Source organism: Argopecten irradians, chromosome 12 (assembly GCF_041381155.1).
Source record: "Argopecten irradians isolate NY chromosome 12, Ai_NY, whole genome shotgun sequence".
Classification (NCBI taxonomy): Eukaryota; Metazoa; Mollusca; class Bivalvia; order Pectinida; family Pectinidae; genus Argopecten; species Argopecten irradians.
This window is the reverse complement of record NC_091145.1, coordinates 10,897,783-10,920,271: the sequence shown is the minus strand read 5'-3', so window position 1 is coordinate 10,920,271 and position 22,489 is coordinate 10,897,783. Positions and strand designations below refer to the sequence as shown.

General features: G+C 35.7%; 1 protein-coding gene across 1 annotated transcript in view; it reads right to left on the bottom strand.

Annotated features, from left to right (window-relative positions):
* The window catches only part of LOC138335949 (plexin-B-like), a 169,364-nt gene extending 150,550 nt beyond the window's left edge, over positions 1-18,814 (bottom strand). Inside the window, exon 1 of the mRNA XM_069285155.1 lies at positions 18,661-18,814. The gene's annotated coding sequence lies outside the window, so the exon portion shown is untranslated. The remainder of the gene's footprint in view (positions 1-18,660) is intronic.
* Between the last annotated feature and the right edge of the window lie 3,675 nt (positions 18,815-22,489).

Here is a 22,489-nt window from a genome sequence, read left to right as displayed (position 1 = left end):
TGTCTATTTAAAGACATATTTTCATTTTGTTTACAGCGTAAAGTTGACATTAAAGGCCGGGGATGGGGTATAAAAGGGATACAACTTGGGAAAATGGCTGGAAATACAAAGGCAGACAATTCCCCTTAACAAAACATAGACATTTATCAATCCAAATCAGTTTCTTGAGCGAAAAAATTGTGAGTGGCCGAATTCTAAATGGAATCTTAAAGTAAAACACAGTTATAATGAATCTATGGGGACGAATAGAATTACCTTGATGATATATGCCTAATTCATTATAAATACACTACGAATATCTTTTATAAGATCTAATGTAAATGAAGTAACTGAGTGGTTAAGATGTCCTGACATATTACCACAAACCCTCAACCTCTGGGTCACAAGTTCGAATACCATGTGGGGCAGTAATACCAGATACTGATCATGACTAAAGGTTGGTGGTTTTTCTCCGGGTACTCCAGTTTTCCTCCGTCATCTAAAGCATGTACTTACTTACTGACCCTGGCTGTTAATAGGATGTTAACTTATCCAACCAAATCTTAACAGGAATGAAAATTACTACATTATAACCATAAATTTGTTGTTATCTTGTGAGTTATGAACATGTTTAACTATATATAAATTGATAAAGTCTCAAAAAATAATTGATGAATATCGTTAACAGGATCCACATTTTAGAAGAAATATACAAAGATTTATTGTAAGATAGAGATTCTTTAACAAACAAATTTATTTTCAAAAACATTAAAGATTTATGTTTATATTCTTTATCAACACTAATGAAGTTTTATGATGTATATTATTTTATCACTTTTATGGAAAATTGGTTGTAGACATTTTCTGATACGACAGAAAACCTCATATATTAATGGTGTGCATGGCTATCAAATTAGTTTATATCACAAACAGGGCTTTATGTTTCTCCTTTCCCAAATATATCACGCTAGGAACACAGGCTTATCAAATCAAAATGACTCTGAATTTATTTCCCAAACTAGAGAATGTCGACAACCCCTGGCAACATTGGTACCATATCAGAAGTTTAGTATATTCATGATTTACTGTAATTACAAACACATCCTGGTCAAAGCTATTTACATGCCATTTCATATATCCCTCCACCCCACGATCTTTATAGAAATCAGGTGGGATAATACCAAACATATGTCATTGATAAATCACTGACTGAGCAAGAGAGTGATCTCCCTTGTCTACAAGCACGCTCAGTTTATTTACGCCTGTTGTAAATCTCCAGTCAGCTGAGATTGAGAAGTATGTAAAAGTGTTGCGGCTTTAATTAGGGGGAAATTGTAAAATGTATCCTGTCAAATTGTCAAGCGGGTGAACTATTGGTTGTCAGAGACACTGGTCATCTTCATCTTAGAGGAAAGACCAGCAATAATGGCAAAAGACTGGCCAGAGACATGGTCATCTTCTTGGCCAGAGACATGGTCATTTTCATCTTGGAGGAGAGATCAGCACTGATGGACAGAGACTGGCAAAAGACATGATCATCTTTATCTTGGAGGAGAGGTCAGCACTGATGGCCAGATCGAGACTGGCCAGTCCTTATAATAGACACAGAGGACAGTATGAATGGCCAAAAATAAGGTCTGTAGTGGACACAAGTGGACATTGGTCACCACAGGAGGAGATGATCAATGTCCTAACACTTCATTAAGGAATTTTTGTCTGGGCCCTGTTTCATGAACATTCCTTATCTTTAAAGGAATTTCTAAACTTAAAATTTTCCACAGAAAAGCATTACAGAAGTTAAAGGGAAAATCTTAAGTTAAGGAGCCTGTTACATTTTGCTATGGAGAATTTTAGAATAAGGAATTCCTTAATGTTAAGGAATGTTCATGAAACTGGGCACAGGTCTTTTATTTTTGAACAGGACAAATTTCCAAAGGGTGTAATGGACAACGGTCATATTTATCTGTAGATGGGAGGTCAGTTCTGATGACCACAGGACAAATTTCCAAAGGATGTAGTGGACAACAGTCATACTAATCTGTAGAAGGGAGGTCAGTTCTGATGACCAGAGACATGAGCTAATAGTTGACATTCCTCATCTAATCTTAGAGGAGAGTATGGATGGTCTTACACATCTAAGAGGACAGGATGAATTCCAAAGATGGACAATGGTCATCCTTATCTGGATTCAGAGAAGATTAATGTAAAGATAAAACCATGAAAGGTGCAAGTGGATATTAGTGACCCTAGCTAAGAAGATGGTCAAGTACAAATGACCTTTTCTGGAGGTCAATATAAGCTACTAATATATCCATAGAAAACCTATATATGAAAAAAAATAAAGGTTTTAAAGCCTTTTCTTTAGTCATTTGATATTTTGGTTCTAAACTGACCACTTGACGAGAGAACGGTAAATATATCAAGTTGACAATACTTTCTGAACTGACCACTGGTCAGTGGTCATTATACTGTTCACTTACCGCCATAGATCAACTTCTGACCACAGCGATTTGTTTATTAAACAAACGTAGACAGCATGCATGAAACGCCCCAGTGGCCGCAGTGCTGGATCTATAATCCAATACTATCCAAAGTCTTTCTGCAATACACAAGCTAGCTTATGGCTGGTCCCTGATGAAAATTTAATTAATTTTCCAGTCCTGAAGATGTGTGTGATATATCCCTATGCCTTGTTTCATAACAGCCCTACTGAGACCAGCTGCACAGCCCAAATGTAATTAAAGCTTTCTGATTTAACCATCGACCATGATCACAAGTGCCTTTGTAAACATATGTAACATTTCCCAGAATAAATCAACATAATTATTTTCCCGTTAAGTATTTTTGCAGGTTGGTTTAATTTATTGCCGTTACTGATGGAGTTATTGGTGTAATGTTAATGGGGTTTAACTCCAACATTCAGGGATGTTTTGAGAAATACTGAAATATTGTTGACTGAATTCGGGATTTAGAAATTGAAATTAAATTCTACCACATTTTTAAACAGCTCATGCAACATGTGTGATAATAATTAATCGATGCATTATAGTTTGATATAATTGCAACAGAAAAAACATGGACAGCACGTCATGTTATGTGCACTTACAGATATTAAAAGTTACATATCAAATTTTCGTCTTCACAAGCAGTAGATACAGAGCAAATGAACCCAATTATTATTCTAAACTTTCACTACAACAACAATAGACGCATAGGGTTATCACTATACAGACAACCTTTCAAAGGAACCAAAGCATTGCTTGAAGCAATTACCAAATCAGCTGTCAACTTTCACAAGAAACATGGAATGATACAATGCCACCTAGACTGGCCAACAGTCTCTAGAATATTTTTTTTTTTTAATCACTGAAATTTGGCCTGATTATTTTTGTCTCTACTACATGCCTGATTCTAGGTTTTAAACTATGGGGAGATAATTTGGTAAAGAACTCTGCTGAGAAAGTCTTATCAGCAACTTAGTGTCTGGTGGCCAGTCTAAATGCAACCCAAACCACAAAGTAAACTCTCTCGAACTAAGAAATTGGTTCAAAGGCGTCATAACCATACCAAATTTTCAAATGAAATCAATGAGTTTTTCAAAGTATGCCAAAACATACTAAGGGATCTCTCAAAGCATACCAAGACATGTTGAAAGACTCTAAATCACAATAATATCTTCCACTGAAATCAAAGAATTGTTCAAATCATTGAGGAACATACTGGAAACTTCCACTAGATCAAATGAATGGTTTGGAGCATACAACCCAAATCATACTGAAAGAATTTCACGAAAATTAAGATATTGCTCCATGCATACCAAAACATACTGAAACATTCACTTGAATCGAGACTGAACTTCCACCAGCAGGAACATTTGAGGCCTGAGGTAATACATCACCAACTGACAGTTCACAATGTGTACGGGTGACAAAGATCAAGAGATGTTGCCAGTCCTAGTCGACTTCACACATCCAGGCGAGTGCCACTGAGGTTTCTTTCACAGTATCCTTTATTGATTGGAGATTTACTCCCCAATTTTTCACAAGGAATTGACAGTAAATGACCATTAAACGGCCAATGATGATGAGCTGACCTCTTTTATCCCCAGTGGCTACTTCAATGACCAATCCATCAAGGACAATTCCCCACCAGCCTGGGACAAGGCAGATGGTCAAGTACTGCAGCTCACATTCTCATTAAATATAAAGTTGATATCTTAATAACGGAAATGTCATTACACACATAATTCAATTTCTGTCGTAACACAATTTTTCCTCTAGATTGTTTATCATGTGACACACAAGATTTGATGACATCATACTCAAATGACCGATTTTCCACAAAATTTCAAACAAAACAAAAACAAATTTGAAGCTAGCTGTTAAATGGTTTGTGTCCTTTAAATGTGGTTACAAATAGTTAGTACCGTATTCGACTCAATAAGCGGCCATGTCCCTATAAGCACCCCCCCCCCCCCTTTTTGAGGCCTCGATTTCAATTGTCCACACATAAATAAAGATAAAACTACACAAAACTGTATAGATTTGCAATAATTTTGTCAAATTTTATTAGCACATTTTCATTTTTCAATTTATCAAACGCCCTGGGCGCTTATTGGGTCGAATACGGTAATTGGATTGAAGTCAGCTATTGGAGAAATTAGTTTTTGGAAAATTTCTAACTGATTTGGTCAATTTAGACATGAATATTAATTGCACCTTATAAAAAAAAAAATCTTAAACTTAAAAAGACTTAAACCCTTGCACTTCATCTTTACTCGTAAAGGGGCATTGCTCTAAAGATGGGTGTATTATGTATGTTATATCTTTAGCAAGGACATGCCTCTAGACCAAAAAGTCAGAAGCTGGATGCAACACTTGGAGAAGACAAGTTTCATTTCATAGAACATTTTCTGTAGTTAATACAAAGGATACTACCTATACAGCCATCATTTTAGCTCCAACAAACACATATAAGAATCCTGTCTCCCTACTGTAAATGACATCTTGCAAAAAAATTGACAAAAGTACATAGAGTGACCTCCCTTCCAGGTTAATAGCCCAGAGCCAATAGATCAACTGTTAACAAAGAGGAACAACTCTGTATAACCATTCTCCCTACGGTCAACCATCTCGCTAAAAAAAATAATAATAACGACAAAAGTACATAGAGTGACCTCCCTTCCAGGTTAATAGCCCTGAGCCAATTCTTTACAGATCAACTGTTAACAAAGGGCAACAACTCTGTATAAAAGAATCACCAAACTTATTTTTATACAAAATTTTGCTGTGAACTGTACCAGTATTTACATTAATGTTATGGAAATACACATTTCAAAATGACATGTCTGGCCAAGTGCACAGATCTTATGCATTGAGTTGATTTATATGTTACTATGAGAAACACTGTACCAAATGGACTCGAAATGAACATAATTAGGTATTTGTTGATTTTCAAATTGATTCCGTTTACACAGCACTTAATGACCTTCCTATCTCTTCCCCCTGAAAACAAATGTGCAGCAGTTTGGCTGTTTAGCTTTGAACTTCAATGAATGTGCTTTCATTGATACCATCTCAGACTGAGGCTCCGGAACATCAGATCCTTGTACGCGTGCAGGAATTGATCTCCGCGCATTCAGATACCATCCTACGGTTGGAACTTTTTTCAAACTTGTCGTTACGTAGCATGAAAACTTGTTATTGATGGAAACATCGTGATAAAGCCCAGGCAAAGACAGACAATCACATCGCTACACGGTGATCAGAAAATGATGTCACATCGCTACACGGTGATCAGAATATGATGAAAGGCTCCGTCAATCAGAGCGCACTGAAATTTCCACTTTTCAGATATGAATATTGACAAAATGCCAGGGGACAGAACCATTGACAAATGTTACATATACATTCTCTCCAAGAATCGTAGTTAAAAGTGAAAAATGAAAAATACAAAATGTCTGTATGATTGTTTTGACAAGATCCACCCCCTTGAGCTATATATAAATAGATATCTCCTATGCTGAAAACTGATTCTAGAGATAATCGCATCCTGGTTTTTGCATGCTTTTAGTATTTTTTTAATAAATTGAACTACCATCATAAGGATCTTGAAATGCTTCATGCCTTAAATAATTGATGTTAATGAATTTCAACATTTAGCAAAGATAGATAAAAGTTTGATCTATAATCTGATGAGCAATTGCCAATTACTCAACTCAGAAGCAGCTAAGAGTTTCAGATATAGTTATCATAAATATAAGTTCACACTCATTTGTTAGGACAGAGCGAGTTTTTAATAAAGAATCAATTTAAGACCAGTTCTTGTTGTTTTTTAATTGTTCAAGAACTATTCTTATACTCAAGAACTAGGATAAATTGGAACGGCTGGTTGATAGAGAACAAGATAATCCTGATAAACTTTGCATGTCCTTAAATGACCTTGCTTTTAATGGGATTTTGAAAAATATCAAAACAAAGCATTCCTTAAACATCTGAAATTGTTTTTACAGAAAACCGAATATCCCCTTAAATACCAATGTACTATTCACTATAGGAGGCCATGTGAGCAGGAGTCTGTATTGGACTCCTACAATGACATTTCAAACGGAAGGTTTGACTACGAAATTCTGGAGCTAGCCTTCTGGGAAATCTACAAATGGTATACAGGATGTTAATCTATATAGATCTGTATCGGTCTATATTGGGGAAAACTCTAGGCTCAACGGGATTTCAGCAAATCAGCAAAATAGTGACAACATCGGTCTATATAGGGAAAACTCCAGGCTCAATGGGGGATTTCAGCATATCAGCAAAATAGTGACAACACTGCACAGTAATTTTGGATTTTTGGCATGTGGATGCAGTACGTTGAACATTGTTTACCAAAATTTATATATCGCATTCAACCCAATTGCCCAGGGCACTTAAAAATTGAAGCAACTCAGGGGGCGCTTATTGGGTCAAATACAGTAACTCCAGGTCTCTGTAGAATATGAAGTGTTTCGTTGTTCCAAGTCAAACTTTTCAATGTTTATTCAAGATTGATTAATTAACTCAAAAACACTGGATTTTCCCTTATTTTTTTTAACTTTTCCTTCCACCTTTGAGTCAACTCGTTCACCCCTGAAAATTCATAATGAACTGTTCCAGATTTTGTATAAGAAGAGTACAACTGTGTCTCCAGGGGAGAATAAGTTAATGAAGTTTGATTGCTGAGGTACAATAAGGTGACAGATATGAAGATGATGTTTCCAGACAGATACGTCCTGTACTGAATTGGAATGTTCAAATCATCTTGTTCCTTTCTGATACTTAACATGATCTGTTCAGTTTAAGTTCAACTCTACAAATGACAAGTACTTCATATAATGCCTATCTCAAAAATGACTATTGCTAGATATATTACCGATCTGGCATTGTTCAATATATAAGTGCTATAATGCCTAAATATGAATCCACACTCTGAAACAATTTTATTCCTGTTACAGATATTAAATTGCTCCTTGAAGAATTCTACCAAAGAAATTCAACAAAACAGCTTATAAGCTTTAACAGGACGATAAACATACCCAACCAAACCAATGCTACAACATTTTAATTTGTTCAGCTTATAACCCTTTGTTCTGATATTTTTTCTTCCTATTTTTTGAAAGTGAAAGAAAGATTTTTATAAACAGAATTTCCTTCCGCAGTTTGACTGAGTGACTTTTATGAGCAGGTGCTACCTGACAGCTCTTCATTCTAAACTTCTTTGATGATCTATAAAAGTGGAAGTTTTTTTTCATTCCTGCCAAATCATCTGACAGCACAGCCATGTTTTATCTCCAACAATCTAAAGTGTATGACAGGATGTTTAGGGATGCAGTCTGCACATGATCTAAGTAACAAAACCAAAGTTCAAGGTATGACATCAGGTGAAGCCAAGTTCAGAGGTCAAAGTAAGGTCAGCTAGAGTTCAAGGTAATACTGAAGGTGACAACAAGGTAAGAGGTCAATGTAAAATCAGTTCAAGGTATGACTAGAGGTGAAAGCAAGGTCATAGGTCGATGTAAGATCAGATCAAGGTAAGATCAGAGGTCAATATAATATATGTCAGTTCAAGGTATGATCAGAGGTGAAGGCAACATCAAAGGTCAATGTAAGGTCAGCTAGAGTTCAAGGTAATACTGGAGGTGAAGGCAAGGTCAAAAGTCAATGAAAGGTGACTTCAAGGTATGACCAGAGGTGAATTAAGACAAGGTCAAAGGTCAATGTAAGGTCTATTTAAGGCATGACCAGAGGTAAAGGCAAGATCAGTGGTTAATATAAGAACAGTTCAAGGTAAGACCTGAAGTGAAGGCAAAGTCAGTTGAGGTCAGTGTAAGCTCAGAGTTTGCGGGTAAAATCACAGGTTAAGTTAGATGTTTATCCAAGATACTATATAAGCAGTTAAAAAATTGGAAAGAGAACATTTTTTAAACAAAATGAGGGCCACAGTACTGTTAGTAAATATAAGCCACAAATGTGAGAAAATAAATGGAAAAACAAGAACAGGAATGTAAACTATAGAAATGTCAGTAATAATAAATGAATAAATGCTACCAGCCTTTTTACCAAATTGAGACAGGATACTATTCAGTGCGGCATGATGGGACGGGATGGGAGGGACATGGCTAACACTAAACAACCCCTCCCCCCCATTTCATGGCATGAGCATAAAAATGACATATAATATATAATAGCTGATACAATTTTTTAAGAAATTGTTTTAATTACAATATAAGCAGCTTAATAACTTCACAGTTAGAAGTCCCAAAAATTAGCACTTTTTATATCAAATTCAATGCCGATTTTGTCAGTACGATATTTGTAATTTCCCTTTTCCCATGGTTTTGTAACTGTGGTACATTTACTTGTTGTGCATTATACAATGCCTGTTTTGTTAACACTCCTTCTGTATCGTATCGTCTAATTCTGACAAACTTTAATTGGTTTTTCCGATTTTTATAGCCGCGTTGGAAGAAACACAGAAAAATTGGTTGTAAAGTTGTATGTAAAATCTTATTCCCACAATGCAATTTTTATCAGGAGAGATAATCACTTTTTCTAACACAGACTCTAACACTCCTCAATCTCATTCGTTGTTTCCACGATGTGTTTGCAGCGTAAGATATATAAGAACATACAAACAAGCTTACAGAGTATTGCAAAAGCTATTTATATCTCCTACTGGTTTAGCAATAGTTAAAAAGGCTGATTTTTATAAAGGCTGATTTTTTTTTTAAATATGGTCATCAATTTTTAGTTAAAGTTCAAGTTTCATATACTTTTGTTTAGAATCTACAATGATAGTGTTTTACATGAAGAATCATATAACATGAAAAAAAATTAGCAGTTTCTAGAAAGAAAAAAAAAGGAAAATAAAAAAATCCTTACAAGAGTTGGAAACATATTGAGTTAAATAAAATATCAAAGAATAATGCTTCATGATTTTGACATTGACAATAGAATTTCTGACTATAAAAATAGTGCACTTGACCTTGAGACAACAGCAATTTCAAATTGACCTTGACATCATCACCATTTTCTGAAGTTAGATTAAATTTGTAATTATGAAGAAATATAAAGAAAATGTTGACATACTTCTAACACATGATTGAGGCTTAAAATCATTAACTATATGATCCCAACCTTGCCCTAACGACCCTTGACCTCAAATGTAATCTTAGCTAAGATAAATGATTTTCAATGTATGAAATCGTATAAAGTCTGCCTAGGTTGCAAAGCCTATAGAATTCCGAAGTTTCACTGTTTCACAGGCAAGAAACAAAAAACTTAAGGCTTAGAGTACACCATAACAGCGCTTTCTGACGACAGAAACTTTTCAACAGGAAATTACGTAGGACTATAAAGTCTTAATGAGAGATAAATAAAACGCTGCGACTTGTCCCCTCGTAATTATCTGGTGTGGGCTAAGTATACCATTCGTAGACTGTTGTTGACATGTTTATGTGAGCCACATGCTAGGACGTCACATGGTATAGGTTTAGTACTCTCAACAGTTAACCTTTAACCTTTGTTTTATAGAGGACAAAAAAGAGACTTTAGAGGTCGAAGGGCATGTGCTAGTTTCAAGGATTGCTCTCATACTCCCACTCAACGATTCGCTGGAAATCCCAAGATTTTTTTAAAAGTAAATATTCTGATAAATCTAAGGGTATTAAACGTAGTTTAGCTAGAAGTTATATACCATTGTCTGATTCAGTCTTAACTCTTTCCTGTAAAACAAACCATTTAAGCTATTCGGGACAAGATGTCATTATTAAAATTCAAAATGAAATACATTATTGTTCATATTATATGCCATTTTAACCAGTGTTGGTGGAGATGTTATGAAGATAAAAATTAATTAGATGTTGAGTTTTCTTTCTTCAAATGTGATAGATAAATAAAAGGGATAATTTATATAACTAAATTTTCCATTAAAATTGATTCAAAACTTCATGAGACTCTGCCTATCAAGCTGAGAATTGGAAACAATAGAAGTAGACGATACCCTGTCAACTCTGCACACTTCTTGAAGCACTTAATGTTTGTAATAAACAATAAAACATGAAGTACCTTGTACACGTATTTACACAATATCAGAAAAGAAATACGACCAACTTCAAATTGATGCAATTTGATACAATAAAGATTAAAAGGAAGAGAGAAATATGTTTTACACTTCATTGTAAGTGGTAGGAATTTTGGTTTTGATTTCATTAGTTTAACGTCCTATTAACAGCCAGGGTCATTTAAAAACGTGCCAGGTTTGTTGGTGGAGGAAAGCCAGAGTACCCAAAGAAAAACCATCGACCAGTGGTCAGTATATGGCAAATGCCCCACATGGAATTCGAACTCGTGACCCACAAGTGGAGGGCTTGTGATAATTATAATGTAGGGACATCTTAACCACTGGGCCACCGCAGGCCCTAAGTAATTGGAAAACATTGTCTTTTCCACATTTGAGTTCAAAGAATGTCATCTTCTTAAATCACAATGTTTGTATATTATTTTGCATTATTATGGAAAGGACTGAGTGAGTTGTTATAACTCCTGTCCAATCCTTCTAATATTCTCAATCGAAATAAATTTCAACTCAGATCATTTAGGATGGGTTTGCAGACAAGAAATAACATCATAAAGTGTCTATAAGCTAGGTTGAGAGGGTTTGGGGACAAGAAATAACTTCATAAAGAGCCTAAACTAGGTTAAAAACTTTAAAACCTTTTTTTTTTTTTATGTTTAAAGTACAGTCCGTGTTTGATTGGTGATAGCTAATGAAGAATGGTGGGTGTTTTCTGTTTTGTTTCCTTCTGTTTTATGTTCTGTAAACAGTAGTTGTCGTCCTAAGACATGCCAGATAAGGGTGATGGAAGAAAGCCAGAGTTTCAAGTGAAAAACCACAAACCCATGAACTGATGCCTGGGAAATGTCCTACTTATGGATATATATGCAGGCTGTGAAGACAAGATGTATAATATCAGATATCTTAACCACTTGTGGAAATCAAATATCAAAAATATGATAAGGGGGAGGGAGTATTCATACATATCATGTAAAAATCTTTCTATAATCTGATATTTTTAGTTTATTTGTCATGCTAGCTAGCAGTGTTGAAGAATAATATTTTAAAACTTTTTCTGTCGCTGTCCTTAATTGTCTTTTTTCTAACAGTGTCTATCTTTATCACAGCTTAACCTGTCTATAAAGACCACTCAGAGGACAAACACACAATGGTCTTTATAGCCAGGTGATCTTTATACACAGTTTTAATTTTACTAAAATCAACCTACTCTAGCCAAAAGAAAGTGGTCTTATTAAGCAGGTAGTTGTTATACTGAGGTGGTCACTTAAGGCAGGTTTTACTGTATGGTAAAGACTCTAACATGAATCTTTAATGCCTTTATCAGTAGAAAACTGCTTATCAAGATTATGTAGTTTTTTATATACTATTATCTCTTAGATAATGTCCTATTTGTGTAAAATTTTATCAAAACTAAAAATCTAATCAACGTTCTCTAATATAGCATCATACTAGTCAAAGTTCTTATTAAAGAGGAAATAAAAAGCCTGACAAAATCAATCTTACCCTAATAACATGCAATTTACCATTTTCGTATCCCATTACTAACTACACTATAGATGCATGCGATGAATATAAATTGTTTAATCTATTTTAGAACCAAGACCATTCTCCCTAAGAAGAACCATGTATGTATAAGACTGGCAACAACATGCAATACATCACAGACAATTCCAATAGTAGTTTAATTACCGGGCTCCGCATCGCCACATGCAGTAGATGAAGTACCAACACTGACAACGTCGCCATCTACTGGCGACCAGATACCCGTATCTCATCAAATGATGTGTTTTATCACGAGAGAAGCGGGCAGCAGTCCTACGGGGAATGCATGATCTGCCTCAGACAAGTGTTTGCACCGAACTTAAATGAAGATGTTTTTGCATTTGTATTGACAACTGCATTCACTGTGCTGCTGTTTATCTGGCGGTGACCAAGCGCTGCAGCCATATTGAAGCCTAGAAATTGCAGCAGACGTAACATCATTTACACGATCGACATCAACGTGCCTCCACTTCTTGTATACTGTGACAAGTATGGTGTGAAAATGGAAATCTCTTTGAAAAGATTACGAGGAATGCAATTGGAACTCTCCAGGTGTTATGAGAAAAAAAGTAATTTTGTTAGATAATTCAATTGAATTCGGATGCTTTGACATGCATATTTGATAAAGGTTTGGTGATTCATCTGCGTAAGTGCTGTGTTAATGATCGCCAATCGCTGCCACTCACTGTTTACCCAATTGTATTTGTATTGTAATATACTGTCCATTGATACACCTGCCTCGATCCTCTACACCATAGATCAAATACACAACGGAAACAAATCGGACGGGAGAATCTCTGAGGAAATAAAAGACATCTTTTAACATGTACGGAAAAAAGTCAAGTGACAAATACAAAAGGTCGGAAAATTGGTTATGTCAAGAGAACCGCTTTTCAGAAACTCCTCAGAGACAAAAGTTAACAACCCAAAATTACTTGTAATACAAGATTATAGCTCTCTCCATGTCTACTCTAATTATATAACTTCTAGTGTTTCTTTTCATTTTTTATCAATATAATTTCTACACATGCTGTATACTTATATAGACGCAAATTTAACCAAACTTGTCTAATAAACAAAAGATCATTGACTCTGTTATATGATGGTTTTTTTTTTTGTGAAACCAATATTCATATGTATTTTTCATAAATAAATCCATTTAGTTCTTTGCTTTTTACTGTAACAAGAGGCCAAACTGACCTGTATGACTCCTACTCGTTCACTGCTTTTATTATAGAAGCACACTACCAAACAATAGAACAAGTATCATAAATGAAACGCCATCTTTTTCGTCTTATAAACCTTGTATAGGGGCCAAAGCAATTTCTTCTGTTTTGCAAATTTTTCTGAAATCGTCCAAGACTTTCTCAGACAAAGGGCTTCTGAGTCTGAACATTTAGGTTTAATTACATCTTGACAAATTTGACCCCAGTTAATGGTCATGATAAGTTCTTCTTTTTTTGTACATTTTCTCTCATTTATTAATTTACATCAGGTTTCTTGGATTCAGAAATGCTCCTGACATTGAACTTACAGATTATGAAAGTCACACCATTGCCCGATTCAAGCAGTGATGGAACTAAACTTGTATAATGAAAATAAGTTACTGAAGTTCAATCTTTGTAATCTTCAATATGGTTCAAGGTCATTTCTAACTTATGATTTTTTTTAGTCTTTTCAAAAGAGTAAGATACTAAAATTAAACAAGATAGCTTGGATTAGATTTTAACGATAAGAAGACACTCTTTTTGAAACAAAGTTTAGTAAAGCTCAGAATGGAACAGTAATTGGGTAGAATAGAAAGAGAGATCTGGACATTAACGCTTCAGCAGGGGGAAAGGAACAAAAAGGAATTGGCTCAGATGTAGAATAATGAAAATGTATAGAAAAGTAAAACTATGAAATGATAGTCTGTTAGGTAGACAAGGTTTTAGGCTGACATAGTAAAATGTAGAATATAATGTGTAAGTATGAATTATAAACAAGTGCTTAGCCACCTCAGGAAATTTACAACTACAGTCTAAGTCAAGTTTATGTAGATACACAAATTGGCCCTCCGTGGCATGGAGTTAGAATTATCCATGAGGATATAGCTATAAGCCGCTGGAACCATTGCAAGCAATAGGAGCTCTTTGTCTTTCAATAAACCACAGACTCTCATGCATTTCTTGAAATGACAGCATCGCCATCATAAAGCAAGGAGCATGCTGTGTATAGCTGTCCACTAATTGTAATGGCCCACCATACAACATACCAGGCAAATCATTTCTGCTTTTTTACGTTCGCAGACAGGATACTGAATTTTTGCTATTGTTTCCTACCACCTAATATTCCTTCCTGTTCATTGAATGAAAATGAAAATTTATCACTACCCAATGGGAATCTATGTTAATCGTCCATCTTCATTGGTTGACAGGGCATTGGAAGAGGTGCAGTAGTCGAAGAAGCAGTCGAAGCAGACGGCAATCAAGTGCAAGGCCTACCCTCAACGCTTTCCAGGACATCAGCCATTGTTCTTAAACTGCCAAATGACATCAGGTGGAGAGAGACAGGGGGAGTGTTACCATGGTCAGCTACCCACATGCACTTTCAGCATCAGTATGACAGAAACCCTGCTGACAGAGAGACGATGAAACACCAGGGGATGTTAACCGTAAGTCATTTATCTTCATAACGAGACTTCAGATGCGGCTTTTTACAAGCCCTCGATCACCCTCGAATCCACTCACATATTTTCTAATTAAAGAAAATTTAAAACATAATTCATCATCTTTTTAGCTGTTTTTTTTCCTCTAGACAAAAGTGCAGCAGTAATTGTAATGGTGGCGGAGACAGACCGCTCACAAATACTTTCACACTTTGACACAGCATCACAGTCGTAAAGCATTTTCATATTAGCTCACCAGCATCACAAATACACACAAAACATGGAATTCTCTGTCTCCATACATCAAGGTGTAGGACGTGGCAGGACACGACAGAATACGTCAGGACAGGATGGTACGAACATGGGTAAAACTCTATACCCCTCCCATTTCATGGAGGCATCAAATTATTAATAAAATGAGCAATCTCATATATACCCTATACCACTATTTAAGTAAAAAATATCAGATGAATCAGAATTGCTTTGAAAAGGAAACAAAACTATAGAGACTGGTGGGCTTTATCAGTCATGTGACAATACAACGCGGTAAAAGTATACAGAAGTGAAAAAAATGGACTGAAAAGGATCACCTTAGACTAACAATTAAAATAATGTAAACTGAAATCACTTCAGCAGAAGTTGATAACTTTGGAAATATTTCCCCACTGTGATCTTCAAAAAGGTTCAAGGTAATTAAAGTAAGTACACATCCCAGGATGCTAAAGGCCCAATATTAGATCTCTATAGGCCTTTTAGTTATTGACAAGGTCAAGGTCTTTCATTTTAATAAACTTGTTAGCCCTTCCTACAAAGATGCTATAGGCCCAATCTTAGATTTCTATATATAGGCCTTCTATTTATTGATGAGTCATTGAAGATTTTAGCCAATTTGATCTGTGACCTTGAATAAAGGTCATTTGTTTTAGTAAACTTATTACCCCTTTCTACAAATATGCTATAGGCCCAATAAAAGGTATCTAGGCTTTCTAGTTATAAACATGAAGTAAGTTAAAGATTTAGACTATTTGACCCTTGTGACCTTGAATGAAAGAAAAAAATTGGCTGCAATATTATACAATGGGCTGTATAGACAGGTTATCTGTAGAGACTAGTGGTCTTTATATGCAGGTGGTCAGTATAGACAGGAGGTCTGTATAGGGAGATGACAAAAAATTCAGTGGTCAATATAGACAGGAGGTCTGTATAAGAAGATGACTATAACATACATTGATCAGTATAGACAGGTCTGTACAGAAAATGACTGCAACATACAGTGGTCAGTATAGACAGGTGGTCTATATAGGAAGATGACAACAACATATAGTGGTCAGTATAGAGAGAAATTCTGTACACAAAAATGATCGAAACATACATTGGTCGGTATAGACAGGAGGTCTGTATCGACAGGTAATCAATATAGACAGGAGGTCTGTATAAGAAGATGACTATAACATTCATTGATCAGTATAGACAGGAGGTCTGTACAGAAAAATGACTGCAACATACAGTGGTCGGTATAGACAGGTATTCTGTATAGGAAGATGACTGCAACATACAGTGGTCAGTATAGAGAGGAATTCTGTACAGGAAAATGATTGTAAAATACATTGGTCAGTATAGACAGGAGGTCTGTATCGACAGGTAATCAATATAGACAGGAGGTCTGTTTAAGAAGATGACGACAACATACAGTGGTTAGTATAGAAAGGTGGTTAGTATAGGAAGATGACTCAACATACAGTGGTCAGTATAGACAGAAGATGATGATGCAACATACAGTGGTCAGTATAGAGTCAGAAATTTGGTCATATAGAAGTCATAAGATGACTGCAACATACAGTGGTCAGTATAGACAGGTGGTCTGTAAAGGAAGATGACTTCAACATACAGTGGTCAGTATAGACAGGAGGTCTGTATAGAAAGATGACTGCAACATACAGTGGTCAGTATAGACAGGAGGTCTGTATAGGAAGATGACTTCAACATACAGTGGTCAGTATAGACAGGAGGTCTGTATAGAAAGATGACTGCAACATACAGTGGTCATTATAAACAGGAGGTCTGTATAGAAAGATGACTGCAACATACAGTGGTCAGTATAGACAGGTGGTCTATACAGGAAGATGACTGCAACATACAGTGTTCAGTATAGACAGGAGATCTGTTTAGGAAGATGACTTCAACATACAGTGGTCAGTATAAACAGGAGGTCTGTATAGAAAGATGACTGCAACATACAGTGGTCAGTATAAACAGGAGGTCTGTATAGAAAGATGACTGCAACATACAGTGGTCAGTATAAACAGGAGGTCTGTATAGAAAGATGACTGCAACATACAGTGGTCAGTATAGACAGGTGGTCTGTATATGAAGATGACTTCAACATACAGTGGTCATTATAGACAGGTGGTCTATATAGGAAGATATACAGGTAGACAGTATAGACAGGAGTTCTGTATAGGGAGATGACTACAAAATTCAGTGGTCAGTATAGACAGGAGGTCTGTATAAGAAGATGTCTATAACATACAGTGGTCAGTATAGACAGGAGATCTGTTTAGGAAGATGACAGCAACATACAGTGGCCATTATAAACAGGAGGTCTGTATATATGCAGGTTATTTCATTAACACAGTGTTTCAAATGACAGGAGGGTCTGGATCATGGGAGTGGTTTAGATGTCCCAACATTCTACCACTGGCCCCATCTCTGAGATATACAAAGTCAGAGATTTGGGACTCTGGCTTTCCTTCACATTTAAAATCCAGAACATCCTTAAATATCTCTGACAGTTCATAGAAAATTGAACAGAACCAACCCAGACAAATCCATGATAAGTAACGGCTATATTTGCTGACAGTAAAGATCCAACAGCTACATAAGCAGGTGATGCTAGGTTTAAGTTATAGACATATGACAGATAATAGATGCTACAGTATGGAACGTTTATACCAGTTATACAATATCATTTCCTCACCAGTGAAGCTGCATGACCTACTTCTGTCATCATTGCCTAGATTTTATCAGCTTAACAAGTTCATCATGTAACTTGGACGATTTTACTTTCCAAGTATGTCAACTCAAAGGATCAATTTAAATCCTCATATTTTTAAAGCATTAAATTTTAAAAGTTGTAAATAACTGGAGGAAAATGCACAAGAAATGTCTGACGGACATGTATACCCCTGCCTCTATTTGAACTGACAAGACGGGACGTTATGGGACGTACGGCATAGGCCACAACATGACAGCTAGGGCCCTACATGTAATCCCTGTTTCTTTTAATATTGGTCGGGACCAAATGATTTGGATCAGCCCAATTTACAACATGTGTAATTAATCTATGAATTTGATTAAAGTCAATTTATAGTAAACAGTGCATTCATTTACAATTGTATCTTAAATTAAAATTGAATTCATTAATTTGATCTCAATCCCAGAAAATTTTAGCAGATCGTCACCAGAATTGTTTAAGTTCATTACCATGTGAAACTCATTATCTGCTTTTATCTATGAGAAATGACAGAATCACTGTTACTAGCAAGTTTGAGTAGCTGTCACAGAAAACTTGATCAAACTGATCTTTATCAATCAGATGTTTGATATCATAGGATCTATATCATCAGTACTCTTGATCAAAACCAGAATCTATCAACAAGAAGTTTGAGTAAACCTAAAGATCTCAGATCTGTCTTTCGAGACGATTTCAAGATCTTTGATACATCACAGAGATATCATAACAACATTTTTGAAACTCTCATATATCGAAAAGAAGCTTGAATCAATATGAACACTTATAAAATTACAGTTAGATGAATGGAACCATTTAAACAGTGAAACATCATCCAAAGTTTTATACGATTTAGATATATATACCTTACCTCAAAGGAGCCGATTAGATGATGGGATAGCCATACATGTGTATCCAGTTATAAAACTGTCTGTCAGTCCAACACTACAACCTGTCTGTGTTTCACACATTCACCCGTGTTGCTAGATAGATCTGCATCTATGAGATGCTTGTTTGTCTACCGTGCAGGTTGTTATCAATCCGTCAGCATGCACGCCCCAGCTACCACCTCATCATAAATCCACATGCCACTGCGAGCCACTGACCAGTAACATGGATGAGGCTCCCTATGATACAGGCATTGATCGCCACGAGCATCTGACCATATTGATTGTGGACGATCCACAGAGAAGCTGCATCATGGGCTGTACACACACTAGTGTATGGTACTAAAGGTTATTATATTTTATGTGCCAAGTTCTCAATAGCAGTAGCCGATTTTAACAGGCTCCCAGGAACACTTAACTTGAGTTTATATTGCTGTTCATTACATTTGTGAGTATATCTTTGGTTTGGTTCCGTTACATTGTGTTCCAGAACAGTCGGGTCATTTAAGGATTGTCGGATGGTTTTGGAGGAGGAACAAAGTCCAGGTGGAAACCCAACTAGGAGAATGGGATGGGAGAAAAAACATAGGGGGTAAATCCCAATATAGATCTCACACCCATGTAGGACTACTGGCATGGAGACAGCGAGAAAAAGTGAGGCAGGAGGAAGGTTGGGAGGGAGGTAAATTTCTCATTATTAAACTTGTTTTTTAGCCTGATTTCAATTTTGAGAAAAAGATTTACAAAAAACAAAACAACACCACATTCATTACTAGAGGCTAGAAGAGAAAATTCAACAATACGTTCTAAATCAAATTATCTATAAGTGGCTATGTGTTGTAGAACTGACGGAATTATAGCGACAAAAACTACACCATTGGAATGACAGACCAATACAGAGGCGTATATCAAACCAGCATGTTGAGAGACAAGAGATATGGGAAATATCTTTCAAGCAGAACTATTCAAAATATATCCACCAGAAAACCTCTACAGATATTTATGAAAAAAAAGGCATGACAGCTATATATAGATATCTCACAGTTGCTGGAAAAAGTTCGTGCTGAAATTCCTCAGGGATAAGCTGAAGACCTGTAACTCCATAGAAATAATCAGGCAGTATATTTCCCTGAAGTACTAGACCCCTATGTCTGTTTTTTCCAATATTTCCATTCGTTAAAGATCAGCATGATCAATGTTTGAAAATTTCCCGGAACAGCGGAGTGCTGACAACTAGGCCCTGTTCAGTATATGTATGGATGTCTGCCCTAAAATATAGCAATATATAATGATTTAGTAGAAGTCACCGTCCAAATACTGGCGATGCCCTGGCACACGCATGGAGCAAACCCTCGTAATAATGAACCAATATCCTCGGGCAAATCAATAGACTAGCCTACACTGGAAACGGTCTATATCATGGTTGTATGTAAAAGTTATGTTACAATGATAAAATCTACCACGTATATTTACATATTCTAGTTAAAACCAAAAGGTCCGATTGGCCTGTTACATACATTTCGTGCTTTTTAACAATTAGAGAATGAAATAGAGCTTACACTGATCTTGAGGTTCTATGGAGTCCATATAAAACATTATAGTGATCTGTTTTCCATTGAATTATATTCTCCAGTTAACACATCTTAATCATGTTGTTTTCTTTCCGTCAAATCATGTTCACTTTCATTTATTTTCTTTCTTTTTTTGCCGCTCTAGTTATTTTGTTTTATTATTTGTTGAAGAAAGGAATCAATTTCCATCTAGTTTAGACAATTTATAACCAGCTCCGAAAATAAAAAGCATCTATTAAGTTACTCACACCTCTGAGAAGACACACCTCTAACTAACTCACACCTGTTAGAAGACACCCACCTGATTGCCTCGTAACTTACAGCTGATAAAGACTTCGAATGAGCTTTTGTTGTGTAAAACATCATGAAGCTTTACAGTTACTGAGAACAGAATTCCTTTTTATTTTTGCATTGACAAGTCAGTTGATTCTCAGCTTAAAATAGAACAGCATGGAGACACAGGGGATTGTAAAAACTGCTAATATCTGACTTTGATGCCAAGCACATGTACCAAGTATATAAGTGCATTCTGAAAGCCAGCGAATACAACAATTGTGCAATATTCACAAGGGAACTCTAAGCAGGCCTGTACTAAAGACAGATACCTATTGTAGCCAGTGTTTGTACAGATGTATTTAAAGTTTCAATCCTCTATTTCCTGACAGTTATGGACACGAATCCTTCCACGTCCCTCACAGGCTCCCTATCATGTCAAGCTGCAGGGGTCAGATCCCTGAGCCAGTGGGTTGGATGATTCTATCTCACCACCGACATTTCATCAACTTTGACATTTATATGGCCTAGTATATCTGATGCTAAGGTTATCGTGGTCAGATCAATAATCACTCATACACGTGGTCAATATCCAAACTTTTTTACTATATAGACAACAAATGATAACACCATGGGTATGGGGTGGATCAAACATTCATTCACATCCAGTATTTTGTATTAAGGAGGTATGTTACATCCAGCTAAACATTTTGCATTAAGGATGTATGCTACATCCAGCTAAACATTTTTTATTATGGATGTATGCTACATCCAAACAAAAGATTTTTTATTATGGAGGTATGTTACATCCAGCCAAACATTTGGTATTATGGATGTATGCTACATCCAAACAAAAATTTTGAATTAAGGAGGTATGTTACATCCAGCTAAACATTTTGTATTATGGATGTATGCTACATCCAGCCAAACATTTTGTATTATGGATGTATACTACATCCAGCCAAACATTTTGTATTAAGGAGGTATGTTACATCCAGCTAAACATTTTGTATTAAGGAGGTATACTACATCAAGTCAAAAATTTTGTGTCACGGAGGTATGCTACTTTCAGCCAAACATTTTGTATTAAGGAGGCATGCTACATTCAGCTCAACATTTCATATTATGTATGAATGCTACATTTAAAGCCAAATATTTTGTATTAAGGATATATATGCTACATCTAGCAAAAATTGTTACATTTTAGGATTAACTAAACACATTTTAATGTAAGTTATGCATTTATTTTTAATGCAAATTAGAAATGACAATTTAAAGCTTTAAGCAGCAATGCAAATAAGAAAATAGGCTATCAGAAAATGTCACAGCTAGAACTCAAGTGCAATATGTGCATTTTTGGAAAAAGAAAAAAAATTCACTTCATATTCATACTTGGAAGTCAACATTAAAAGCCATATGCTCTTCTATAAAACTTATGTAAGACATGATTTTAACTGTACACAATTACTGTATAATCATACAAGTTACTCTCACAACAGAGTAAACGCTGATAAAAAATAGCCTGACATTTTAGATTAACATCCTCTCGTGACTTAATTAATTGACAACAATTAGTCTTGATGACATAACAACAATAAAATAAATGGCAAACATCACCCTTTTAACCTCCATGAGGCCTGACACAGATATTACAAGCTCCTGGTAGGAACATTTCCAGGTCCTCTGTAATCTGGGTTTCATATTTAGTATGTAATCTGGGCTTCGACATTTTACGTATGTTTTTTCTATCTTTTCTTTTTTTTCATTGTTATAAGTATAATAATGACTGGTTTGTTGTTTCCGATTGAATTTTTGAATGCAACGTTTGCTAGTTCAGTCAAACTTATTTCTTTCATTTCCTTTTTATGTAACTTAAACACATTTACCATAAGATTATGAACCACAGTGACCAAATGGCTAAAATGTCCAGATTTATTACCATTAGTTCTCTGGGCCAAAAGTTCTAATT